The following is a 24,767-nucleotide window of genomic DNA, read 5'->3' on the forward strand; positions in this document are numbered from 1 at the left end:
GCAGAAGTCTGCATGTGTCGCGCATGAGCAGCCACTGGCGCGGTGAAAAAAAACCCAGCTCCCCAGAACCGTTTCTTTCGCAGAGTTCATACAGGTAGACGTTAACTGCACGTTTCTGCTGGAGCAGCCTATCAAGCATATAGAAGGTTGAGTTCCATCGCGTCGGGCAATCGCAAATAAGACGTCTGACCGGCAGATGGTGTCGCCGCTGAATGTCAGCAAGGCGAGCCATGGCCGTGTAAGATCTTCTGAAATGGGCCGAGATTTTCCTTGCCTGCCGCAAGATGTCCTGGACCCCAGGGTATTTGACAAGGAATCGCTGCACGACCAAGTTTAAGACGTGTGCCATGCACGGCACGTGCGTGATTTTGCCCTGTTTCAATGCGCTAAGCAGATTGGCACCGTTGTCACACACCACTTTACCAACTGTCAAATTGAGCGGTGTTAGCCACTCATCTGCCTGTGAACGCAAAGCTGAAAGGAGTGCCGGGCCAGTGTGGCTCTTTGCTTCCAGGCACAACAGACGCAGCACGGCATGGCAACGTCTCACCTGGCATGTGGAATAGGTTCTGGGGAGCTTGGGCGGTGCAGTGGAAGAGACGCTAGCAGCGGAAAAGGAGGAGGCAGCTGAGGAGGAGAGGGAGGAGGATGGAGTAGGAGGAGGAGAAGAAGAGTCAGGCCTGCATGCAATCCGTGGCGGTAAAACCAAATCTACACGGGTGCCACGGGTTACATGCTTGACGGCCGTCAGAAGGTTCACCCAGTGGGCAGTAAAACTGATATACCTTCCCTGCCCGTGTTTGCTAGACCACGTGTCTGTGGTCAGATGTATCTTGGCACCGACACTGTGTGCCAGAGATACATTCACTTGCCGCTGAACATGGCCATATAGCTCTGGGATGCCCTTCTCTGAGAAATACTTCCTTCCTGGGACCTTCCATTGTGGTGTTCCAATGGCCACAAATTTGCGAAAGGCCTCCGAGTCCACCAGTTTATATGGCAGTAGTTGGCGGGCTATGAGTTCTGACAAGCCAGCCGCCAACCGTTGGGCAAGAGGGTTATCCGGCATCATCATTTTTTTACGCTCAAACATTAGGCCCACGGAAGCCTGCCTTTTTGCAGAAAAATGTGAGCTTGGCGTGATGGAAGGTGGAGTGGAGGACAATTGTGAGGAGAGAGGAGAAGGAGAAGTAGAAGACGAGGCTGGACGGTGAGAGCCTGCAGTGTGGCTTTGTGTGTTCCGTTGCTCCCACTGGGCTCGGTGATGGCTGCTCATGTGCCTTCTTAAGGCGGTCGTCCCTAGGTGAGTATTGGGCTTACCGCGACTAACGCGTTGACTGCAAAGATTGCAGATGGCAACGCTATTGTCAGCAGCGGACACGTTAAAAAAAGCCCACACTGCGGAGCCATGTGCCGGTGTCCTGGGAGCGCCAGATGTGACCGTACATGGTCGATGACTCGCTCCTGATACATTTGCAGTCTGCTTTGTCCCTGCTGTGCAATGTAAGTCATTGCTGCTTCTCCTCCCTATCTGCTGGTCCATATCTCCCTCTGAACTCCCCTCCTCTTCCTCTCTTGTGGGCACCCACGTGACATCACTAGACACGTCATCATCAACGTCACCTTCCCCACCGCTATAAGTAGAGATCTCGGAGTAGGCAGCAACACCGGGGACCAACCTCCTCCTTGGGCTGATCTGGGTACTGGCGTCAGACTGCTGAGTAGCGCTTGTTGCTACCTCCTCTTCCTGATCCAATACCAAGAGTGGCTGCGCATCAGAAATGTCCTCTTGATATGGATCGGAAAATAATTCCAGTGACTCAAGCGGAAGGTATGTGGTGGTGGTGGTGGTGGTCGTGTTGTTGGTGGTAGTGTCTTTGGGGGTGCACATAGCAGAGAGTGAAGAAGAGGGTGCAGATCGAGAGGATGAGGAGGGTGCAGAAGAGTAAGGCTGAGCGAGCCACTCAACCAAGTCTGGTGCATCCTTTAAAGTAATTGAACGCACCTTCTGCAACTTCCCACTTTGGCTCAAGCCTGTTGCTCCTGCCCTACCCCTACCACCCCTGCGGAAGGGCCTGCCTCTTCCTCTGCATGTCATTTTTTAAATGACCCTGTGACAAAACTCTTAGTCCCTATACCGCTGAAGGACTGCTGCAGTATAGGTGAGCGGTCAGCAGTGGTGCACGTCAACCCTATCTATTGTGGACCTATAGCGGTCCTTACAGAACAGCAGACTGTACCGCACTCAAGCCTATGTACCGTAGCACCCTATACCAAGTTACCAGTCCTTATAAGAACTTTTGTGGACCAAGCAGGTTGTGTATTAGTGTTTAGCAGACTGTACGTCAGTCCCTATACCGCTGAAGGACTGCTGCAGTATAGGGCAGCGGTCAGCAGTGGTGCACGTCAACCCTATCTATTGTGGACCGATAGCGGTCCTTACAGAACAGCAGACTGTACCGCACTCAAGCCTATGTACCGTAGCACCCTATACCAAGTTACCAGTCCTTATAAGAACTTTTGTGGACCAAGCAGGTTGTGTATTAGTGTTTAGCAGACTGTACGTCAGTCCCTATACCGCTGAAGGACTGCTGCAGTATAGGGCAGCGGTCAGCAGTGGTGCACGTCAACCCTATCTATTGTGGACCGATAGCGGTCCTTACAGAACAGCAGACTGTACCGCACTCAAGCCTATGTACCGTAGCACCCTATACCAAGTTACCAGTCCTTATAAGAACTTTTGTGGACCAAGCAGGTTGTGTATTAGTGTTTAGCAGACTGTACGTCAGTCCCTATACCGCTGAAGGACTGCTGCAGTATAGGGCAGCGGTCAGCAGTGGTGCACGTCAACCCTATCTATTGTGGACCGATAGCGGTCCTTACAGAACAGCAGACTGTACCGCACTCAAGCCTATGTACCGTAGCACCCTATACCAAGTTACCAGTCCTTATAAGAACTTTTGTGGAACAAGCAGGTTGTGTGTTAGTGATTAGCAGACTGTACGTCAGTCCCTATACCGCTGAAGGACTGCTGCAGTATAGGTGAGCGGTCAGCAGTGGTGCACGTCAACCCTATCTATTGTGGACCGATAGCGGTCCTTACAGAACAGCAGACTGTACCGCACTCAAGCCTATGTACCGTAGCACCCTATACCAAGTTACCAGTCCTTATAAGAACTTTTGTGGACCAAGCAGGTTGTGTATTAGTGTTTAGCAGACTGTACGTCAGTCCCTATACCGCTGAAGGACTGCTGCAGTATAGGTGAGCGGTCAGCAGTGGTGCACGTCAACCCTATCTATTGTGGACCGATAGCGGTCCTTACAGAACAGCAGACTGTACCGCACTCAAGCCTATGTACCGTAGCACCCTATACCAAGTTACCAGTCCTTATAAGAACTTTTGTGGAACAAGCAGGTTGTGTATTAGTGTTTAGCAGACTGTACGTCAGTCCCTATACCGCTGAAGGACTGCTGCAGTATAGGTGAGCGGTCAGCAGTGGTGCACGTCAACCCTATCTATTGTGGACCGATAGCGGTCCTTACAGAACAGCAGACTGTACCGCACTCAAGCCTATGTACCGTAGCACCCTATACCAAGTTACCAGTCCTTATAAGAACTTTTGTGGAACAAGCAGGTTGTGTGTTAGTGATTAGCAGACTGTACGTCAGTCCCTATACCGCTGAAGGACTGCTGCAGTATAGGTGAGCGGTCAGCAGTGGTGCACGTCAACCCTATCTATTGTGGACCGATAGCGGTCCTTACAGAACAGCAGACTGTACCGCACTCAAGCCTATGTACCGTAGCACCCTATACCAAGTTACCAGTCCTTATAAGAACTTTTGTGGAACAAGCAGGTTGTGTATTAGTGTTTAGCAGACTGTACGTCAGTCCCTATACCGCTGAAGGACTGCTGCAGTATAGGTGAGCGGTCAGCAGTGGTGCACGTCAACCCTATCTATTGTGGACCGATAGCGGTCCTTACAGAACAGCAGACTGTACCGCACTCAAGCCTATGTACCGTAGCACCCTATACCAAGTTACCAGTCCTTATAAGAACTTTTGTGGACCAAGCAGGTTGTGTATTAGTTTTTAGCAGACTGTACGTCAGTCCCTATACCGCTGAAGGACTGCTGCAGTATAGGTGAGCGGTCAGCAGTGGTGCACGTCAACCCTATCTATTGTGGACCGATAGCGGTCCTTACAGAACAGCAGACTGTACCGCACTCAAGCCTATGTACCGTAGCACCCTATACCAAGTTACCAGTCCTTATAAGAACTTTTGTGGAACAAGCAGGTTGTGTATTAGTGTTTAGCAGACTGTACGTCAGTCCCTATACCGCTGAAGGACTGCTGCAGTATAGGTGAGCGGTCAGCAGTGGTGCACGTCAACCCTATCTATTGTGGACCGATAGCGGTCCTTACAGAACAGCAGACTGTACCGCACTCAAGCCTATGTACCGTAGCACCCTATACCAAGTTACCAGTCCTTATAAGAACTTTTGTGGAACAAGCAGGTTGTGTGTTAGTGATTAGCAGACTGTACGTCAGTCCCTATACCGCTGAAGGACTGCTGCAGTATAGGTGAGCGGTCAGCAGTGGTGCACGTCAACCCTATCTATTGTGGACCGATAGCGGTCCTTACAGAACAGCAGACTGTACCGCACTCAAGCCTATGTACCGTAGCACCCTATACCAAGTTACCAGTCCTTATAAGAACTTTTGTGGAACAAGCAGGTTGTGTATTAGTGTTTAGCAGACTGTACGTCAGTCCCTATACCGCTGAAGGACTGCTGCAGTATAGGTGAGCGGTCAGCAGTGGTGCACGTCAACCCTATCTATTGTGGACCGATAGCGGTCCTTACAGAACAGCAGACTGTACCGCACTCAAGCCTATGTACCGTAGCACCCTATACCAAGTTACCAGTCCTTATAAGAACTTTTGTGGACCAAGCAGGTTGTGTATTAGTTTTTAGCAGACTGTACGTCAGTCCCTATACCGCTGAAGGACTGCTGCAGTATAGGGCAGCGGTCAGCAGTGGTGCACGTCAACCCTATCTATTGTGGACCGATAGCGGTCCTTACAGAACAGCAGACTGTACCGCACTCAAGCCTATGTACCGTAGCACCCTATACCAAGTTACCAGTCCTTATAAGAACTTTTGTGGAACAAGCAGGTTGTGTGTTAGTGATTAGCAGACTGTACGTCAGTCCCTATACCGCTGAAGGACTGCTGCAGTATAGGGCAGCGGTCAGCAGTGGTGCACGTCAACCCTATCTATTGTGGACCGATAGCGGTCCTTACAGAACAGCAGACTGTACCGCACTCAAGCCTATGTACCGTAGCACCCTATACCAAGTTACCAGTCCTTATAAGAACTTTTGTGGAACAAGTGAGTTGTGAATGTTTAGCAGACTGCAGCAGAAGGGCAGCAGTCAAGTATAATATCCTTTCTATATTTGGAAGAAAGAATATTATACATGTACAAGCCTATTACTGTACCACTGATACCAGTCCTGAAAAGAACCTTTGTGGAACTAATAATAACAGCAAGTCTTTAAAATTACCCTCACTGCCTGACAACACTGCTTCCTTCCTGTCCCTATACAAATTGGCAAAAAAAGAGAACGATTAGTGGTTACTGGAACAGCTCTTTTGTGGACCTTGATAGTAACAGCTAATGATGATGATGATGATGATGATGATGAAAGACTAATCTGGCTGTCCCTGTAGCATACACCGTCCTTTCCCTTTCTCTAAACTAACAAAAGACACTCAGGCTGCTGCAAGAATCAGCAGCACAGCAAACCTATCAACACCTAACACCTATACCAGTCCTGAAAAGAACTTTTGTGTACCAAATAGCTAGTGGTTTATCTCTCCCTACTCCACACAGGAACCTGTCCCTATCTTAACAGAAGAAAGAATGTAAAATGGCCACCGGATCGGGTGTATTTATAGGTTAGGGGGAATGTACAAGTGTCCATGTGCTGTCATGTCTCAATTGGCTGTCCTGTATCACATGATAAACGTGTCACCAAAGGTTAAAGTTCTTGTATACATTAAACACGTAAGTCCGCCGCGGCGAACGACGGAAAAAGGCGTTCGAACGTGCGGACCGCGAATGTCGGAAATTCGCCGCGAAACGACCGCCGGGCGAACCGTTCGGCCATCACTATCCCTGGCATTCTGGGCAGGCAAAGGTCAAATAAAATGAACATAAACAATCACTTCCTGTGATGCTTTTCAATGTTCAAGAAGAAAATAAACCAAGTCCATTTCTTGTTATTGGCCGCTAGATGGCGCCAAATACTAAGCCATGATAATGTCCATAGACTTACATTGTAATAACATTAACATAGGATTAGTAGGCAGAAATGTCAGTGCTACACTATACTATATGGTAGGTAAAAATATATGTGGAGAGAAGTTTATATTAATGTAACCATAGTGACACAGAAGTGTCATCCTGGTATAATTGGTATAGAAAAAGATGTGGAGAGGAGTTTATATCAATTTAACCATAATGACATAGACTATACTATACTATACACATTGCTTTTAACCCTTCGCATAGATATTTTGCTTCCTGTCTGCTGGTCATCCTTCCACAACTTCCTGGATTCCTGCTGCGTTCTTTCTGGTTTCTCTTCTGCTTATCACTTTGGCATACTTTAGATTTCTAAGGACTACATATCCCATGGTACCTTGCTGCCTGCATGCAGTGATGGTTTGTTATGTTTCCTATACTAAGTAAGCTCCTGTTCTTTCAGAATGCAGGCTCTCTAAGATGTGTGACATATGCAGTGCATAGTAGACAAAGTCTACTGAATATGTGTTACAGAATGCAAGGAGGCAAACGTGTGAGATTCTTCAAAAAATGTTTTCAGACTTCAAGATCATTCAATCGATCGCCTGTGTTTCTGGGGCTTACCGTTTAAACTAACAAGCTTGAGAAATGATGCAATGGTGCAGCCAGCTAGTCCCAGTGCAATCAAAGAGTAGATCATTTTTGATTGCCCTTTGACCTTGGAGGACCAGAGCAACCTCATGGTGCCACTTCCAGTCCAGGGTGGAAGTAAATTTTTTTTTTTTCTTTTAACCACTTCAATACAGGGCACTTAAACACCTTCCTGCCCAGACCAATTTTGAGCTTTCAGCGCTGTCGCACTTTGAATGACAATTGCGCGGTCATGCTACACTGTACCCAAATGAAATTTTTATCATTTTTTTCCCACAAATAGAGCTTTCTTTTGGTGGTATTTGATCACCTCTACGGTTTTTATTTTTTGCGCTACAAATAAAAAAATACATAAAAAAATAAATAAAGAAAATTTTGAAAAAAAAATGTTTTTTTTTGTTTCAGTTTCAAAACTTTGTAAATAAGTACGTTTTCTCCTTCACTGATGGGCACTGATGGGGCTACACTGATGGGCACTGATAAGGTGGCACTGATGGGCACCAATGTGGCACCAATGAAGTGGCACTGATAGGCGGCACTGATGGGCGACACGGATGGGCGACACGGATGGGCGACACGGATGGGCAACACGGACGGACACTGATAGGTTGGCACAAATTGGCACTGATAGCTGGCACGGATGGGCGGCACGGATGGGCGGCACGGATGGGCATGGATAGGCGGCACAGGTGGGCATGGATAGGCGGCACAGGTGGGCACTCATAGGTGGCACAGGTGGGCACTCATAGGCGGCACAGGTGGGCACTCAGGCGGCACAGGTGGGCACTCATAGGCGGCACAGGTGGGCACTCATAGGCGGCATCGGTGTTATAGTAATGGATGCCAATCAGTGCCAAACAATAATGCATGCCAATCAGTGATGCCCATTGTGGGCACTGATTGGCATCCATTATGGGCACTGATTGGCACCCATTGTGCTGACTGGCATCCCTGGTGGTCTAGGGAGGATTATGGATTTTATTACCTTTTCCCTGGTGGTCTAGTGGTGTCCCTGGTGGTCCAGTGTGGGCATCCTCGGGGGGGCTGTGCTGATAATCGATCAGCACAGACCCCCCCTGTCAGAGGAGCAGCCGATCGGCTCTCCTCTACTCGCGTCTGACAGACGCGAGTGAGGGAAAGCCGATCACCGGCTCTTCCCATTTACACTGTGATCAGCCGTGATTGGACACGGCTGATCACATGGTAAAAAATCTCCGTCGGAGACTCTTTACCGAGATCGTAGTTGCCGGGTGTCAGACTGACACCCCGTAACAACGATCGCCGCGATGCGCGCCCCCGGGGGCGCGCAGCGGCTCATAATCCTAATCACGTCATATGACGTCCGGTTAGGATTATGAAACCACTTTGCCGCCGTCAATTCCCTATAGGGCGGGCGGCAAGTGGTTAAAGTAAAAGATTATTTATTTCTTTATCTTTTGCTTTTAAAGGTAAGGGAAAAATATGTGGTCTTTTTGGCCCCAGATCTCTTCATAAAGAGGACCTGTCATCCTTATTTCTATTACTAAGGATCTTTACATTCCCTGTAATAGTGATAAAAAAATATAGGAACAGTGTAAAAAAAAAAAAAAAAAAAAGGTAAAATAAATAAGAAAAAAAAAATGTCCCCAATCACTTTGTGCTCGCACGCAGGAGAGAATGAATGTAAACGTTATTCGCACCACACATGTGAGTTATCGCTGTGAACGTTAGAGCAATAATTCTATTGCTTTACCTCCTCTGTAACTTTAAACAGGTAACCTGTAAAATATTTTAAAGCGTCATCAATAGAGTTTTTTTTTTTAAGTATCATAGTTTGGCACCATTCCAGGAGCTTGCACAATATTAAAGCGTGGCACTTTAGCTATTCATGTGCTCAGTGTAACATCATCTTTCACATTTTACAAAAAAAATAGGGTATATATTGTGTTTTCTTTATGCAATAATATGTATTTTTCTCCAAAAATTGAGTTTACAAAAACACAGTGTTACATAAAAATAACCCCCATTTTATCCACTAGGGTCTCTGCTAAAAAATAAAAAAATAATAATAATATTTGTTTCTAGCAAAAAATACTGCTGACAAACTTGTAAACAAAAAGTGCCAAAAACATCTGGTCTAAAAAGTGGTTGAATACCGCTCTATCATTCTAAATAAATGATGTGGGTACAATGTTGCATGACCAAGTAATTGCCATTCAAATGATCACAATACTGGAAACTGAAAAGGTATCTGGTAATAAAGGGGGATTGCAGGCTGGTACTCAACATAACCTGTTCTATAAGATTTTGTTTTTACTATTTTTAGATCCCTTGATTTTGTTAGATGTAAAGCATGTTCAATGCTATATGTTTTTAAATGTTGACCCCCTTTGAATCTCAAGCTAATAGCTTTAATAACAATTTCAAAATAAGTAGTCTACAACAAACACATATAAAAGGTTGATATGCATATTTGTAATTCACTGTTTACACTAAAGGTAAATACAATACAATATATCAATTAATGCAGCTATGTGTGAACGCAGAAGCAAATATCTTGCCTCCAATGTCCTGAAATATATTCAAACCTTGTAAATAATTAAACCCACTGGTATATACCAAAAGCTCTAATACACATTTTGTGTGATTCAATATTCTATTGTATTGATTCTGCTGAGTTAGTACTTGCTAGAACCAGCTCTTCGGAAGGTTTTTGTATGGCTCTGGCATTTGTTTTTTTGTTTGTTTTATAAAAGCAATAAAGGGAATTTTTTTTTGTTTTTTTAATGTTTTGTCCTTTCATATTTTAAATTCCTTTATATGCTAAAAACAAAATTTCATGAAATTAATTTAAAAACAGCATTGCATGATGGAGTAATCAAGCTGTGATAGTTTGAGTGGTGATAACTAAAAACTGTTGTACTGTTGTAGATTGTTAATGAAGGGATGTTAGAGGCTAATACTAAAGTGACTAAGGACCTTGCAAGCACAGAAAACTACCCGTTGAACTGTTGGAAATAAACACAACTCCTATGTACTGTGTGAAGTTGCTAATGAATTTTTATGAACTAAGTGATGTCAGCCTTTCCCAGCTGTCTTTTTGCTAAACTACTCAACACCACACTCCCATCACATATAAAACATAGACACTAAAGAGATCTACTGGAAGTTGACATAGGATAGCTCTAGTTTTCTGACACGATAAACAGATTTTTTTGTACCTGCTGAACAGGACTTTTACAGCCAACTTTCACCAAATCACGTGCTTTTCCTGCTCTTTACTGCCACCTTTGGTCAACTTCTGTATTGTTGTCTGATCTTTTGCATTGGTTCTGAGCATGTGTGTTCGTACTTTGTACAAATGTCCTATGGTTTTCTGTACACACGATCAGACTTTGCTCCATCAGACTTTTGTTGCCAGAAAGTTTGTCCGTTCGCACAGCCAACAAAAGTCCGATGAAAACTGAAAAAGTTTGTCTGATGGAGCGTACACACAGTCGGATGTTGCTCCAAAACAGCTAATTTGCATATTTGTTGTCAAAAAGTCAGATCGTGTGTACAGGCCTTAAGTGTTAGGTTTCCCATGTAAATGATAAATTTTGTATAAGGATAATAACAGAGTTCCAAAACATGAAAACTGCTCAGGGCAATTATTTGTAACATAATATCGGTACTTATAAGTCATAGCATGAAGGGTATCTATACATTTGTCGACTTTCCATCTATTATTATGGATAAGGAGATATATTCCTGTCTTTGACCACATTTTCTCCATATCATTTATAAATGCATCTGGTCAGACATGTCAGAAAATGGCATACATATGTCCACCAATGACTGTATTTTGCCAAATGTATCACAGTACTGTGATGAAAATGATATGCATCTGACCTCATAATGAGGGATTTCACATTGTTGTCCATGATATAGTCATAATAGTGAAAACATTGACCAAATCAAAAATTCTGTAGAAAATTCCTCAGTAGTGGTAATTTATCTAGTTTCGCGTTTATATAGTCTATGTATACCTACTATTACTTTATGGTCAGCCTAAATGATATATTCATCAGGACAAGTTAGTGACCTACAAACACACAACTTGATTTGTGCCCATTTGGTGCACTATAGTAGTATCATACTCCTGTTCCTCTCTGTTATTATAATTTCATCTTCCAGGGTCTAGCCCAGCTCTGATAAAAAAAAAATGAAAAAAAAAAAATGAAGACACCATTGAGAGGTGAGAAATAATTTTCTATACAGGTGGACATCTTACACATTTATTTTTATTTTTTTTAATATCTAGGCCTATGGGTAGTTTATATACCTTATAAGGAATGTTTGCTTGTTGAAGGACTCCACTGAATTTATTCTTCTGTTAGTTCACGCTAAGTTGTCGTGTCATTATTTAACCACTTCAGCCCTGGAGCGATTTACCCCCTTCCTTTTTGCGATACGGCACTGTGTTGCTTTAACTGACAATTATGCGATCGTGCAATGCTGCACCCAAATAAAATTGATGTCCTTTTTTTCCCACAAATAGAGCTTTTTTTGGTGCTATTTGATCACTTCTGCAGTTTTTATTTTTTGTGTTATAAACAAAAAAAGACTGTCAATTTTGAAAAAAATGCAACATTTTTTACTTTTTGCTATAATAAATATCCCCTATTTTTTTTTTCAGTTTAGGCCAATATGTATATTTCTACATATTTTTGGTAGAAAAAAAAATGCAATAAGCGTATATTGATTGATTTTCGCAAAATGTATAGTGCCTACAAAACAGGGGATAGATTTATGGCATTTTTAATATACATTTTTTTTTTTATTAGTAATGGCTTTATCATGACTGTGACATTATGGTGGACACATTGGAAACTTTTGACACTATTTTGGGATCATTGTCTTTTATACAGCGAACAGTGCTATAAAAATGCACTGATTACTGTGTAAATGACACTGGCAGGGAAGGAGTTAAACCCTTGGGGGCGCTCAAGGGGTTACGTGTGTCCTAGGGAGTGATTCTAACTGTGGGAGGGATTGCCTCACTAGAACATGACAGAGATCACTGCTACCAATGACAGGGAACAGTAGATCTATGTCATGTTTCTAGGCAGAACAGAGAAATACCTTGTTTACATAGGCATCTCCGCATTCTGCCCCTCCGTGAAAACACTATTGCGGGACACCAGTGGACATCGAGTCCATGAGTCCTGGGGGTACGGTAACGGAGTACTGGCGCGTGCACGCACCCCGGCGACGAGTGCCCACAATGCCACAATTTAAAGGGGAAGTACCTGTACGCCCATTTGCCCAGCCATGCCATTATGCCAACATATATCGTCGTGCACTTGTCGGCATGTGGTTAATTGCACTTATATTGATCAGAGGTTAAGGGGGCATCTGACAATTTTGCGATCGTGCGACACTGTACCCAAAAAAAGGAATGTCCTTTTTTGCCACAAATAGAGCTTTTTTTTTTTGTATCTGACCACCTTTACATTTTTAATGTTTTGCACTATGAATAAAAAGGCTGACAATTTTATTTTAAAAAACACACAATTACTAAAGGTAAATCCACTTTGCACTGTAAGTGCACTTTGAAATTGCACTTAAAGTGCACTTGGAAGTAAAGTCACTGTAGATCTGAGGGGGACATGCAAGGAAAATAAAAAAAAAACATTTTAGCTTGCACGTGATTGGATGATAAATCAGCAGAGCTTCTTCTCATTTCAGATCTACCCCTAAGGCCGCGTACACACACGCGTCTCCGTCGCGGGCCCCGCCTACCTGCACACGCGCTCGAAATGAGCGGACTGTTGCCTTGTGTGTGGGCTTCTTGGTACGACGAACAAAGTTTGCCGTATTTGTCCACTCAAAAAGTGCCGTGTGTGGGCGTGTTCGTTCATTCAAAAGTTTGAGCGGACTGTTTGACGAACTTAGTTTCGCCGCCTGGAATGTACTTAAAGGGGAACCCCAACGCCGAAAAAAATCGGCGTGGGGGTCCCCCCAAAGTCCACAACAGACCCTTGTCCGAGCACGCTACCCGGCCGGCCAGGAAAGGGGGGCGAGCGAGCGCGCCCCCCCTCCCGAGCCGTACCAGGCCGCGTGCCCTCAACATGGGGGGTGCCTTGGGGAAGGGGGGGCCGCGCAGCCCCCCCACCCCAAAGCACCTTGTCCCCATGTTGATGAGGACAAGGGCCTCTTCCCGACAACCCTGGCCGTTGGTTGTCGGGGTCTGCGGGCGGGGGGCTTATTGGAATCCGGGAGCCCCCTTTAATAAGGGGGCCCCCGGATACCGGCCCCCCACCCTATGTGAATGAGTATGGGGTACAATGTACCCCTACCCATTCACCTGTAAAATAAAAGTACCCAAAAAAAAAACACAACAAGGTTCTTCTGCCGGGCCACCGCGCCTTCTTATAGCTCTTTTGCAGGCGGTAGCCCGGTCTTCTGTCGCCGCCGCCTTCCGTTCTTCTGCCGGGCCACCGCGCCTTCTTATAGCTCTTTTAGAGGCGGTGGCCCGGTCTTCTGTCGCCTTCCGGTCGCCTTCCGTTCTTCTTCTTGTTCTTCTTCTTCTTCTTCTCCAGGAGATGTTGACACGTCGCTCTCTCCGGCCGGAATGCCAGAGCCGCGCTGCGCGGCCACTTATATAGTGACAATGGGGCGGTGTCACATGGTATATGTCACATGGGTTGGTCACATGGGTTGATGTCACATGGGGACTATGACATCGTAAGGGGGCGGGGTCACCATGTGACCAACCCATGTGACATATACCATGTGACACCGCCCCATTGTCACTATATAAGTGGCCGCACAGCGCGGCTCTGGCATTCCGGCCGGAGAGAGCGACGTGTCAACATCTCCTGGAGAAGAAGAAGAACGGAAGGCGACCGGAAGGCGACAGCGGCGACAGAAGACCGGGCCACCGCCTCTAAAAGAGCTATAAGAAGGCGCGGTGGCCCAGCAGAAGAACGGAAGGCGGCGGTGACAGAAGACCGGGAAGAGGGGGACAAGACCCCCGAAGTCGGGAGAAGAGGCCGGCGGCGGGGAGGAAGAAAGCCGGACTCCTCCGCTAGCAAAAGAGCTACAAGAAGATAGCGGAGGAGTCCGGCGAGAAGACCCCCGAAGACGGAAGACCCCCGGAGCTGTGCAATAAAATATTTTATCTCGTGTGTTGTGTTTTTTTTTTGGGTACTTTTATTTTACAAGTGAATGGGTAGGGGTACATTGTACCCCATACTCATTTACATAGGGTGGGGGGCCGGTATCCGGGGGCCCCCTTATTAAAGGGGGCTCCCGGATTCCGATAAGCCCCCCGCCCGCAGACCCCGACAACCAACGGCCAGGGTTGTCGGGAAGAGGCCCTTGTCCTCATCAACATGGGGACAAGGTGCTTTGGGGTGGGGGGGCCGCGAGGCCCCCCCTTCCCCAAGGCACCCCCCATGTTGAGGGCACGCGGCCTGGTACGGCTCGGGAGGGGGGGCGCGCTCGCTCGCCCCCCTTTCCTGGCCGGCCGTTTAGCGTGCTCGGACAAGGGTCTGTTGTGGACTTTGGGGGGACCCCCACGCCGATTTTTTTCGGCGTTGGGGTTCCCCTTTAAGTCCATACCAGGCGGCGGGGCCCGCGACGTCTCCTTCGCGGGCCCCGCCTACCTGGAGACGTGCTCGAAATGAGCAGACTTTCCTCCGAGCGGGAACAGTTTGCTCATTTCGAAAGTGGCCTACACACAGGCGGACTGTCCGCTCAAACCAAGTTTCAGCGGACAGTTTTTCGGAATTTCCGAAAAACTTTGTTCGTCAAACTGTCCGCTGAAACTGTCCGCTGAAGCCCCACACACGAGCGGACTGTCCGCTGAAACACTGTTCAGCGGACAAAGTTGAGCGAACAGTCCGCCCGTGTGTACGCGGCCTTAGATTTAGAGTGACTGCACTTCCAAGTGCACTTGTAATGCACTTCTAGTGCAAAGTGGATTTGCCTTTCGTAAATAACCCCCAATATTTTTTACTTTCTGCTATAAAACATATCCAATAAAGGAATTGAAATAAATCAAATTTCTTCATAAATTTAGGACATTATGTATTCTGCTACATATTTTTGGTAAAAAAAAATCCCAATAAGCGTATATTGATTGGTTTGTGCAAAAATTATAGCGTCTACAAACTATGGGATATTTTTATTTATTTACTTGTAATGGTGGCGATTGGTGACTTATAGCGATACTGCGATATTGCAGTGGACGCTTGGACACTGACACTTTTTACACTTTTTGGGGACTAGTGTTGTGACACTGATACAGTGATCAGTGCCAAAAAAATATACACTGTCACTGTACTAATGACACTGGCTGGGAAGGGGTTAACATCGGGGATGTTCAAAGGATTAAGGCCTCTTTCACACGGGGCGGATCAGTCATGATCCACCCCGTGAAGATCCGCTAGCTCAGCGGGGATCGCTCCGTTGTCCCCGCTGAGCCGGCTGCGGACAGGGCAGTCTCCGCACACTGTGCAGGGACCGCCCTGTCAGATCTCCGCTCTCCTCTATGGGGATCGGACGAGCACGGACCGTGTGTCCGTGTTCGTCCGATCCGCTCTGCAGACGGATAGAAAAATAGGATTTTCCTCCGACTGCAGAATCGGACTGTTGCGGAGGCGGACGAAATCGGGTGTCTGCGGATGCTCATCCGCAGACACCCGCTATCCCATAGGGATGAATGTATGTCCGTATTTCATCCGCAAACGGATGGATGAAATACGGACATACCATCCGCATGTGTGAAAGGGGCCTAACTGCGAGCCTAGCCTGTGTTTTACTACAGTGTGAGAGGTGCTTTTACTAGGAGAAGACATGGATCTTAGTCCCTGCTTTGCAGAGCAAATCCTTGTTGCCTTGTTTACATAGGCAGACCGCTGTTCTTTGTCTCTGCAGGATGATTGTCAGGTGCCTCCCTGTAGCAGTAGAGCTGCTATAGGGCAGTTAGAAAGTGGTTAACTCTGACAAACTACTGGGTTTAGTCTCCAGCCACTTAGAGTGCCAGAGCATGACCTTACAAACAAGTATAGAAAGCAAGGGGGTTCTGGGACTTTAAATAAGGTGCATGATAACATAAACTCAAAGTCCCAAAAAACCCTTTTTTATTACGTATAAATATTCCAGACCACTGATAACCTTGAGGTAACCTACTGATATACTAGCTTAATTATTTTATGACATTTAATGAACAATTGCACCCTTGCCATACTCGCTTTACTATAGTCCAAGAAATTTTATTAGGGAAAAAGATAGAGTAGGAATGGTTAGAATCACTTTATTTTTCAACATCTGTCTCCCTTCATGGAGAGTTACCTTCACTTCCTATCTCATACCAAAACATGAAGAGGAAATACATCTAAATTAAGATAATTATTTTTAAAACACAAGGTGCCAGAACTAGTGTCCCCATCAGAATAATTTTGCTCAAATACTTTTCTATGGGCAACACCCAATATTTGATTTTTTATTTCACTCTAAGTTTCAATGATATAGTAAAAAAGGAAACATAGAGAAGTTAAATCTTAACAGGGACACATTTTTTAGGTGTTATACCTATCCACTCTGTCACAAATAAAACACTTACATTTTTTTTGAAAAAAAAAAACAGACACAGACACAATGCAGATAGCAAGACTTTTTTTTTTTTAAATAACAAAATTACTTTTAAAAAGTGGCTCATTACAAATGTTAACAAAATGTAACAGATTTATAAAATATTTACCAAAAAAAGAAACCTCCCATCTCCCCCCCCAATGGAAAAATAAATTTCTTTATCATACATCACGGGACACAGAGGTAGGCTAATATTTATTACCTACTGGGTTGTACGCCATCTCTAGGTGAATGGACACTGGTAGACAAAGCCTTAGACGGGAAGTGATCCCCTATATAACCACTCCTTCAGTGTTTTACCAGAGCCTCCAAGGTGGATGGGCATGTTTGTTGAGCTCTCTGAGCTCCAGGTCTTTAGTCCCAAAAATGGTTCTTAAATGAATCAAGGGATTGACCGATAAGATCCATTTGACACAGGCTTATATAATTAGATAAATGGTACACGAGCCTTGCAAAGAAGACACAAGGATCCTGCAAGGTTTTGCCAGTAATGCGACCTTTGTGCGTTGGACCCTACGTAGTGGAATCCTGGACACCACAAAGCTAAGGCATTCCTTCAGAGTGTTGTACAGGTCCAAGGGAGTGGACTCTAAAACATGAAAGGGTACCCAGTCCTTGAAGGTCCTCAAGTGACAGGAACCCACTGTGACGTGTGAAGATTGGCCTCTTCCTAAGGGTGCCCTGCTTCTGAACGGGTAAGTGAAACCCCCTTATTTTCTTATTGTGGGGTGCCCCAGTGATTGTTACAATCATTTGGCTGGTCACCTATATGCAGTGACCACAGGGTGGAGTTGTGTGGTAGCTGTATAGTGGGGTAGTAGTGTAAAAGAGAACCTTTTTTCTTGTTGTCTGGCTGTCTTTTTCCTGGATGGAAATGGACGGTCCATTCACGAGGATGTGCCATTGCACATTTTGGTTTACAGGGCGCACGTGTGTTCACCAAGGTGCTCAGGAGTTTGCGGTTGTTTGGCAGCCATGGCGGATGCGGCTTCACTACAGGCATTGTGCACACTCAGAGCCGTGCATGCGCCATAGCCTAATATGGGCGCATGAACATTTGCGTCATATGCGAATACAACCACACACAGCCAGCTTATTTAAGCTGTTTATGCCAAACATGTGGTGCTTCCAGAGGACAACTGTGGGACACAGAGCGGGCTCTGAACCAGACATATTCATCAGTTCATTTTTCCTTACCCGGGTCATGTCAGTCACTAGTAGGTGATGTTTGAGTGGAACTTACGTTCCACTCGAACATCGGGTGTTCTCCTGTTTGCCGAATAGCGAACAATTTGGGGTGTTTGCAGCAAATTCGAAAGCTGCGGAGCACCCTTTAAAAGTCTATGGAAGAAATCAAAAGTGCTAAATTTACATGCATGGTATAGTCATAAATAGTGTTTGAGGACCCGGGTCCTGCTCCAGAGAACATGTATAAATGCAAAAAAAGTTTTAAAAACTATAGTTTTTTCGGGAGCAGTGATTTTAATAATACTTAAAGTGAAACAATAAAAGTGAAATATAAATTTCGTACCTGGGGGGTGTCTATAGTATGCCTGTAAAGTGTCACATTTTTCTCGTGTTTAGAACAGTCCCTGCACGAAATGACATTTCTAAAGGAAAAAAAAGTAATTTAAAAGTACTTGCGGCTATATGTCAGGTCCCGGCAATACCGGTAAAAGTCATGAAAAAAAGGGCATGGGGTCCATCCCAGTCCATTACCAGGCCCTTTGGGTCTGGTATGAATATTAAGGGAAACCCTGAACCAATTTTTTTTTTAATTGCGTGGGGGTCCCCCCAAATTCTCCCCAAATTCCATGCCTGCCCTTTGACACCACTGGGAAGCCATTGGGAAGTCCCCATGGGGGGCGGGGTCACCCAGGTACGTCAACATTTAATCAAACTTCTTTTCTCAGACTGTGTTTACTCTTTACTTAGTCTCTCCTCCTTACACCCTCCATATACTCCTACAGCGATATAACCGGCAAATTTCATCTAGGTACCCCACGTTATGCACTTGACACTTCTTCGACCATAGTGATATCAAGGTTAAGGTTCCATCTTCAACCGCGGTTAGACCTGTTAATATTGGTCTATGGAGTCTTGCAACTGGTTTAAAAATGATTTGATTCCTTCCAGGTACCTGACCTCAAGTTGTATTTGTGCTGGTTATCCATAAAATGTATATTAGCTTAGAAGACTTTTCCGGTTATAAATACAGAACCCCTCTGTTTGTTTTCCCATGATTTCTGTTATCTTAACATCTCATGCTATTTCAATGTAAAAGTCTGTCATGGATGCATTTTCGGATGATATGTAATATGTATTGTTCATGCAATTTTGTTTTCTTTCAATAAAAATCTTTTGTGGAAAAAAAACCCATCAGGGACCGTTTCCTCGGGTATTTCAGCACCAAGGCAGTTCTGTCGCCAAGCCGCAGGGCCAGGGCCAGAAGAGACACTGAGCCCAAAACTCTTCTAAATCCAGCACCAAGCCCTCCTTTTGAGGGGATGCCACCACTCTATCGGGTGGAGGGAAGGCTGCTGTACTTTGTGGACATTTGGAGGACAATGGTTCAGAAAGAGTGGGTCACCATGACAGTATCCCGCGGGTTACAAGGCGGAATTACAGGGGTTCCCCCTCTGAGGTTTCTAAGATCCAGTGTTACCTTGGATCTGTCAGGGCTGGCTTAGCTCTTCCTTCTCTGGGCTGGCCGCTCAGCTGTCAGCTAATTGCCAGCTCTCTTCTCTCTCTACAGTTACCAGCTGTTCCTGATGATGATCGTCTGACCTGCCTACTTAAAGCCTTCCAGCTCACTTCAGCTCTGCCTTCGCCTTGGTCACATCACTGAAACCATCTCCTTGTTTAAAGACTGGCTTGCTGACATCCCTTCTGGCTCCTTATCCTGCTTGCTGTGCTCTACTTGGATCCCTGACTTCTGGCCTGGCTGACTACCCGATCTGGTTACTGGACTCTGGCTATGCTTGACTACGCTTTTTCTATTTACCTTTTTATTTTTATTAATAAACAAATGTGATTTCGTTTTACTTCTGTCTCTGCCTGATTCATGGTTTCTGACAGGATCCTCCCAAGAGATACTTATTGATGCTTATTGTTTCAGGCGCTAGATCATTTAGTGCATCAGGGGGTGATTATACAGGTTCCTTTATCCGATAGGGGAACCTTTCAGATTTTCTGACCACAGAAGCATGATAATGTCCACTGCTCTCCTAATCTGATTTAGTCCCTGGCGACCCAAGATGAAGCCCACCTGATCCCTATGTACATACAAATTGATAAAAGATGACAGTCTATTAGCCAGTACTTTTGAATGGCCTCACAGCAACTGGGATCAGACAACATAGATTTTGTGAGCCTCCACTGGTGAGAATGCAAGGATAAAGTTGACAATGTTACAGAAACCATAGAGTGGTCTGACCATGCTACAGCCTTAATATTAGCTTTGTGAATACTGGGCACCAGTGAGGATGAGACAAAAAATATGGTAAGAGTGTACGTGGAATGTGGCGCCTGCATTTATATTTTTAATCCCCATGTTCATTACTTTACATCTTTCTCTGACTTGTGGGGGATACCTTTACCATATTCTGCAGGCTATTAGTCCATCCGTGGATTTTCTCTCTGCCAAAAGAAGAATAGAGGAATGCACTCTTTTTAGAAAAAAAAAAGATATATATATACCTAGGTAGGTGCTAGAGTTGGGATTTTTTGTGAGATTAGGTAAATTTAGGCAGGCTTAGCTAGATGCTCCCCATTCTGGGGGGGGGGGGGGGGGGGGGGTGGTGACCTTGGGCCTGGGGTTTGGATGCAGGATGGAGCTCTTATGGAAAGCAAGAAGTATCTGGTCAGGAGGCACAGAGAGGAACCAAAAAGGACAACAGGAGTTAGTGCTACTGGGCAAGTCTTCAAGAAAGAATCACCAGTGTGTGTGCATCCGGGCGGGCTGGTGAGTGACATGTGCTATTGGAAGTACTGGAGAGGCATGCCAGAGAAGACTGAGAGGCAACAGTCAGAGCTGGGTGTGGAGCCAATGAGGACTGAAATGTCACAGGCAGTGGAGTTAGGATGCTGCAGCCAGGAAGGCTGGCAGGGCCTGAAGAGGGATTGCTGGGAGCATTAATCCACCGTAGGACAACTAGCACTAAAGCACTTCCTAGTCTATACTTTTGCTACACTTCCTATTTTTTTTCCTACTTCCTACATTTTCTACACTATTGGGACCCACAGTCCCTGCCTGCAACTTCTAGGGCCTGGCTGAGTCAGTGTTGGGCCTAACCATGTGCTAGCTGTGCCTGGAGTCAAGTTCTGTTCAGGAGAGAGGGAGTGATAGTCTGCAAGCAAGTGTTGTGCAGGAGGAGTTTGAGGAAATGTCATGTACAAGGAATGTACATAGTTCTGTCCCAAATTGACTGTTCTATAATTTTTCGGGGCATTCCATATATTCCCATTTCTATCAAAGTTCAAATCTCTCAATAAAAAAAAAAAAACAGGCATATAATATTTTCATTGTCTCCAAGGGAATTGAATGCCAGGCTGGGCAGGGTGAGAGGTGGGCCATAACTTCCAGCAGCCCCTATGGGGTTACTGCTACAATTACTATCGACTGAACAGAGTGCCTACATACCAGAATATCAAAATCTCATAAATAACAGGATGCCACACTACTGGAGTTAAGCAGGCTGTGAACACATTCACTGAGACCGGCCAGGGATTCAGCAGTAAACCGAGTAGAGCGGTGGAGCAGCAGAAAAGAGATACACTTACATGTGTAGAGCTTGCTCAGCAGGGACTACCCTACAGAAAAGGAGGACCTCCACCAATCTGGCTGCAGCATCTCCAGGCTCTACGGCAACCAGAGAAGCTTGCCCCACCCCTATCAATCCCCAATTGCCACATCACCCGCTGACCAGGGGGCAATCTGTTGCCCCATCGCCAAGACAGGAGAAAAGATGAATTTACAAGCTAAGGGGAGATGTCACCAAGCAGCGGAGGCATGGGAAGGGGATGACAGCCAGGCACAGGTAGGCACAGACTGCCCCAACCACAGTAGGACACAAAGGGAGGATTTCCTATCTCTCACACAGTAATTTATAATGCATAGTCAAATATTCCTGCACCAAGGGAACCCACCACCTTACATTACCAACAAGGGGTTTTTCTGACCCAGGAGAGGCTGAACCTGGGCAGGATAGGAATGGAGGAGGCAAAAAATAGAACAAAAAAAGTTGTCTGGATCAAGCACGAAAAAAGAACGTTGTCGGGGGGAGACAGTGGTTTATAGGCTAGGAAGAGGTTGTCCTGGAGGGGTCAGAGGAGACTGAGCTGACCCATGGTAGGCTAACTTGAGGAGGTTCTAGGAAATATATATATATATATATATATACACACACACACTATATTTCCACGCCTTTACACGCACATAAACTTTAATAGCATTCCAATTTTAGTCCGTAGGGTTCAATAGTGAGTTGGCTCACCCTTTGTAGCTATAACAGCTTCAACTCTTCTGGGAAGGCTGTCCACAAGGTTTAGAAGTGTTTCATTGGGAATGTTTGACCAGTCTTCCAGAAGCGCATTTGTGATGTCAGGCACTGAACAAGAAGGCCTGGCTTGCAGTCTCCTCGAAATTCTCCAGTATTATCTACCTAAAAAATTGATGTATGAGACACATTTTCCTAGACAGTATTGCCCTTTGTTCATCCACGCCAAGTTTCCAACTTTCTTCCTGGCCAATGCGGAAGACAAAACTTGGGGGGGGGGGGGGCAAATATTTTCCCACAAATGTAAATTTACACTCCAATGGAGTATAAGGTTTCGGTGGAGAGGTTTTTACTGACCAAAAGGGATTATTGAGGATCAAATTTATTCCTTTATCCTCTACTATGCACCAAATTGGGGACAGACTCACTTGTTTCACTCTATGTTATGGACTTTAACCCCAGTATTGGAGGGCACGGTAATCTAGGATGGAGATTCTAACAAGGCTTTTGATGAGGGTATGGATAAGACACAACCTCTTGGAGGTCGTCTTACCCACCCCTCTGAACAGATCTTACGCATTGCAAAAATGATTTAACAACAAGGGCTGATAGACATTTGGAGAGAAATTAATCCTGCAATGAGGGCTGTACTCAATTCCCCCACAAATGGGGGCCTGTGAGATTCAATGGGACTTGCCTCTGCCTGCAAACCACCTAATCTGTGACATGACCACTAGGTGGAGCTTTAATTTGGCCATCCTCCAGTGACTGCACATGCAGCAGAGGGCAATCTTTGAGTACCTGTGTAAAGCCCGGTACACACTGAATGTTTTCTTTTCATTCAACCCAGCAGGCTGAAAAAAAAATTGAGGATCTTGCGAGGAGCTTTCTGTACTAATTATGAAATGTTTGTACAGCATTCTCCCTGCTGAGCTTGTGTGACCTGACAGGGAAACTGCCCCCCGCCAGAAAACACCACTGGGGGTATTTTTCTCTTTAAAAATCAAACTCTAAAATACAGTATATATTAGGAGGATCAAACGTGCCTAGTCTTTCTGTCTTGCATTGTGGTTTATTATTAACAATATTATAAGGTGCTTTGTCCCCGTACAAGATTTCTGATATGTCACTAAATGGAAGCTCACAACAAGCTATGTTCTGTGTTTCTGTGACTTGTTCTGCCCCTGATTGGCAATTCACATGACATTGATAGCTTCATCTTTTTTTTTTTTTTTTTTTTTTTTTTAGACTGTATATGATACATACAATATTTATAAAATGAATACATACTGTATACAGTGGTGTGAAAAAGTGTTTGCCCCCTTCCTCATTTCCTGTTCCTTTGCATGTTTGTCACACTTAAGTGTTTCGGAACATCAAACCAATTTAAACAATAGTCAAGGACAACACAAGTAAACACAAAATGCAATTTGTAAATGAAGGTGTTTATTATTAAAGGTGAAAAAAAATCCAAACCATCATGGCCCTGTGTGAAAAAGTGATTGCCCCCTAAACCTAATAACTGGTTGGGCCACTCTTAGCAGCAATAACTGCAACCAAGCGTTTGCGATAACGTGCAATGAGGCTTTTACAGCGTCCTGGAGGAATTTTGGCCCACTCATCTTTGCAGAATTGTCCTAATTCAGTTACATTAGAGGGTTTTCGAGCATGAACGGCCTTTTTAAGGTCATACCACAACATCTCAATAGGATTCAGGTCAGGACTTTGGCTAGGCCACTCCAAAGTCTTCATTTTGTTTTTCTTCAGCCATTCGGTGGTGGACTTGCTGGTGTGTTTAGGATCATTGTCCTGCTGCAGAACCCAAGTTCGTTTCAGCTTGAGTACACGAACAGATGGTCGGACATTCTCCTTCAGGATCTCTTGGTAGACAGCATAATTCATAGTTCCTTTTATCACGGCAAGTCTTCCAGGTCCTGAAGCAGCAAAACAGCCCCAGACCATCACACTACCACCACCATATTTTACTGTTGGTATAATGTTCTTTTTATGAAATGCAGTGTTCCTTCTACGCCAGATATACTTGGACACACACCTTCCAAAGAGTTCCACTTTTGTCTCATCGGTCCACAGAATGTTGTCCCAAAAGTCTTGGGGATCATCAAGATGTGTTGTGGAGAAATTGAGACGAGCTTTGATGTTCTTTTTGCTCAGCAGTGGTTTTCTCCTTGGAACTCTGCCATGCAGGCCATTTTTGCCCAGTCTTTTCCTGATGGTGGAGGCATGAACGCTGACCTTAACTGAGGCAAGTGAGGCCTGCAGTTCCTTGGACGTTGTTGTGGGGTCTTTTGTGACCTCTTGGATGAGTCGTCGCTGCGCTCTTGGGGTAACTTTGGGCGGCTGGCCACTCCTGGGAAGGTTCACCACTGTTCCATGTCTTCGCCATTTGTGGATAATGGCTCTCACTGTGGTTCGCTGGATTCCCAAAGCTTTGGAAATGGCTTTTTTAACCCTTTCCAGACTGATAGATCTCAATTACTTTCTTTCTCAATTGTTCCTGAATTTCTTTGGGTCTCTGCATTATGTGTAGCTTTTAAGGATCTTCTGGTGGACCTTACTGTGTCAAGCAGCTCCTATTTAAGTGATGCCTTGATTGTGAACAGGTGTGGCAATAATCAGGCCTGGGTGTGGCTAGAGAAATTGAACTCAGGTGTGGACAACCACAGTTAT

Source organism: Lithobates pipiens, unplaced genomic scaffold (assembly GCF_037356315.1).
Source record: "Lithobates pipiens isolate NorthernLeopardFrog02 unplaced genomic scaffold, aLitPip1_a1.2 Scaffold_16, whole genome shotgun sequence".
In the NCBI taxonomy this organism is placed as follows: Eukaryota; Metazoa; Chordata; class Amphibia; order Anura; family Ranidae; genus Lithobates; species Lithobates pipiens.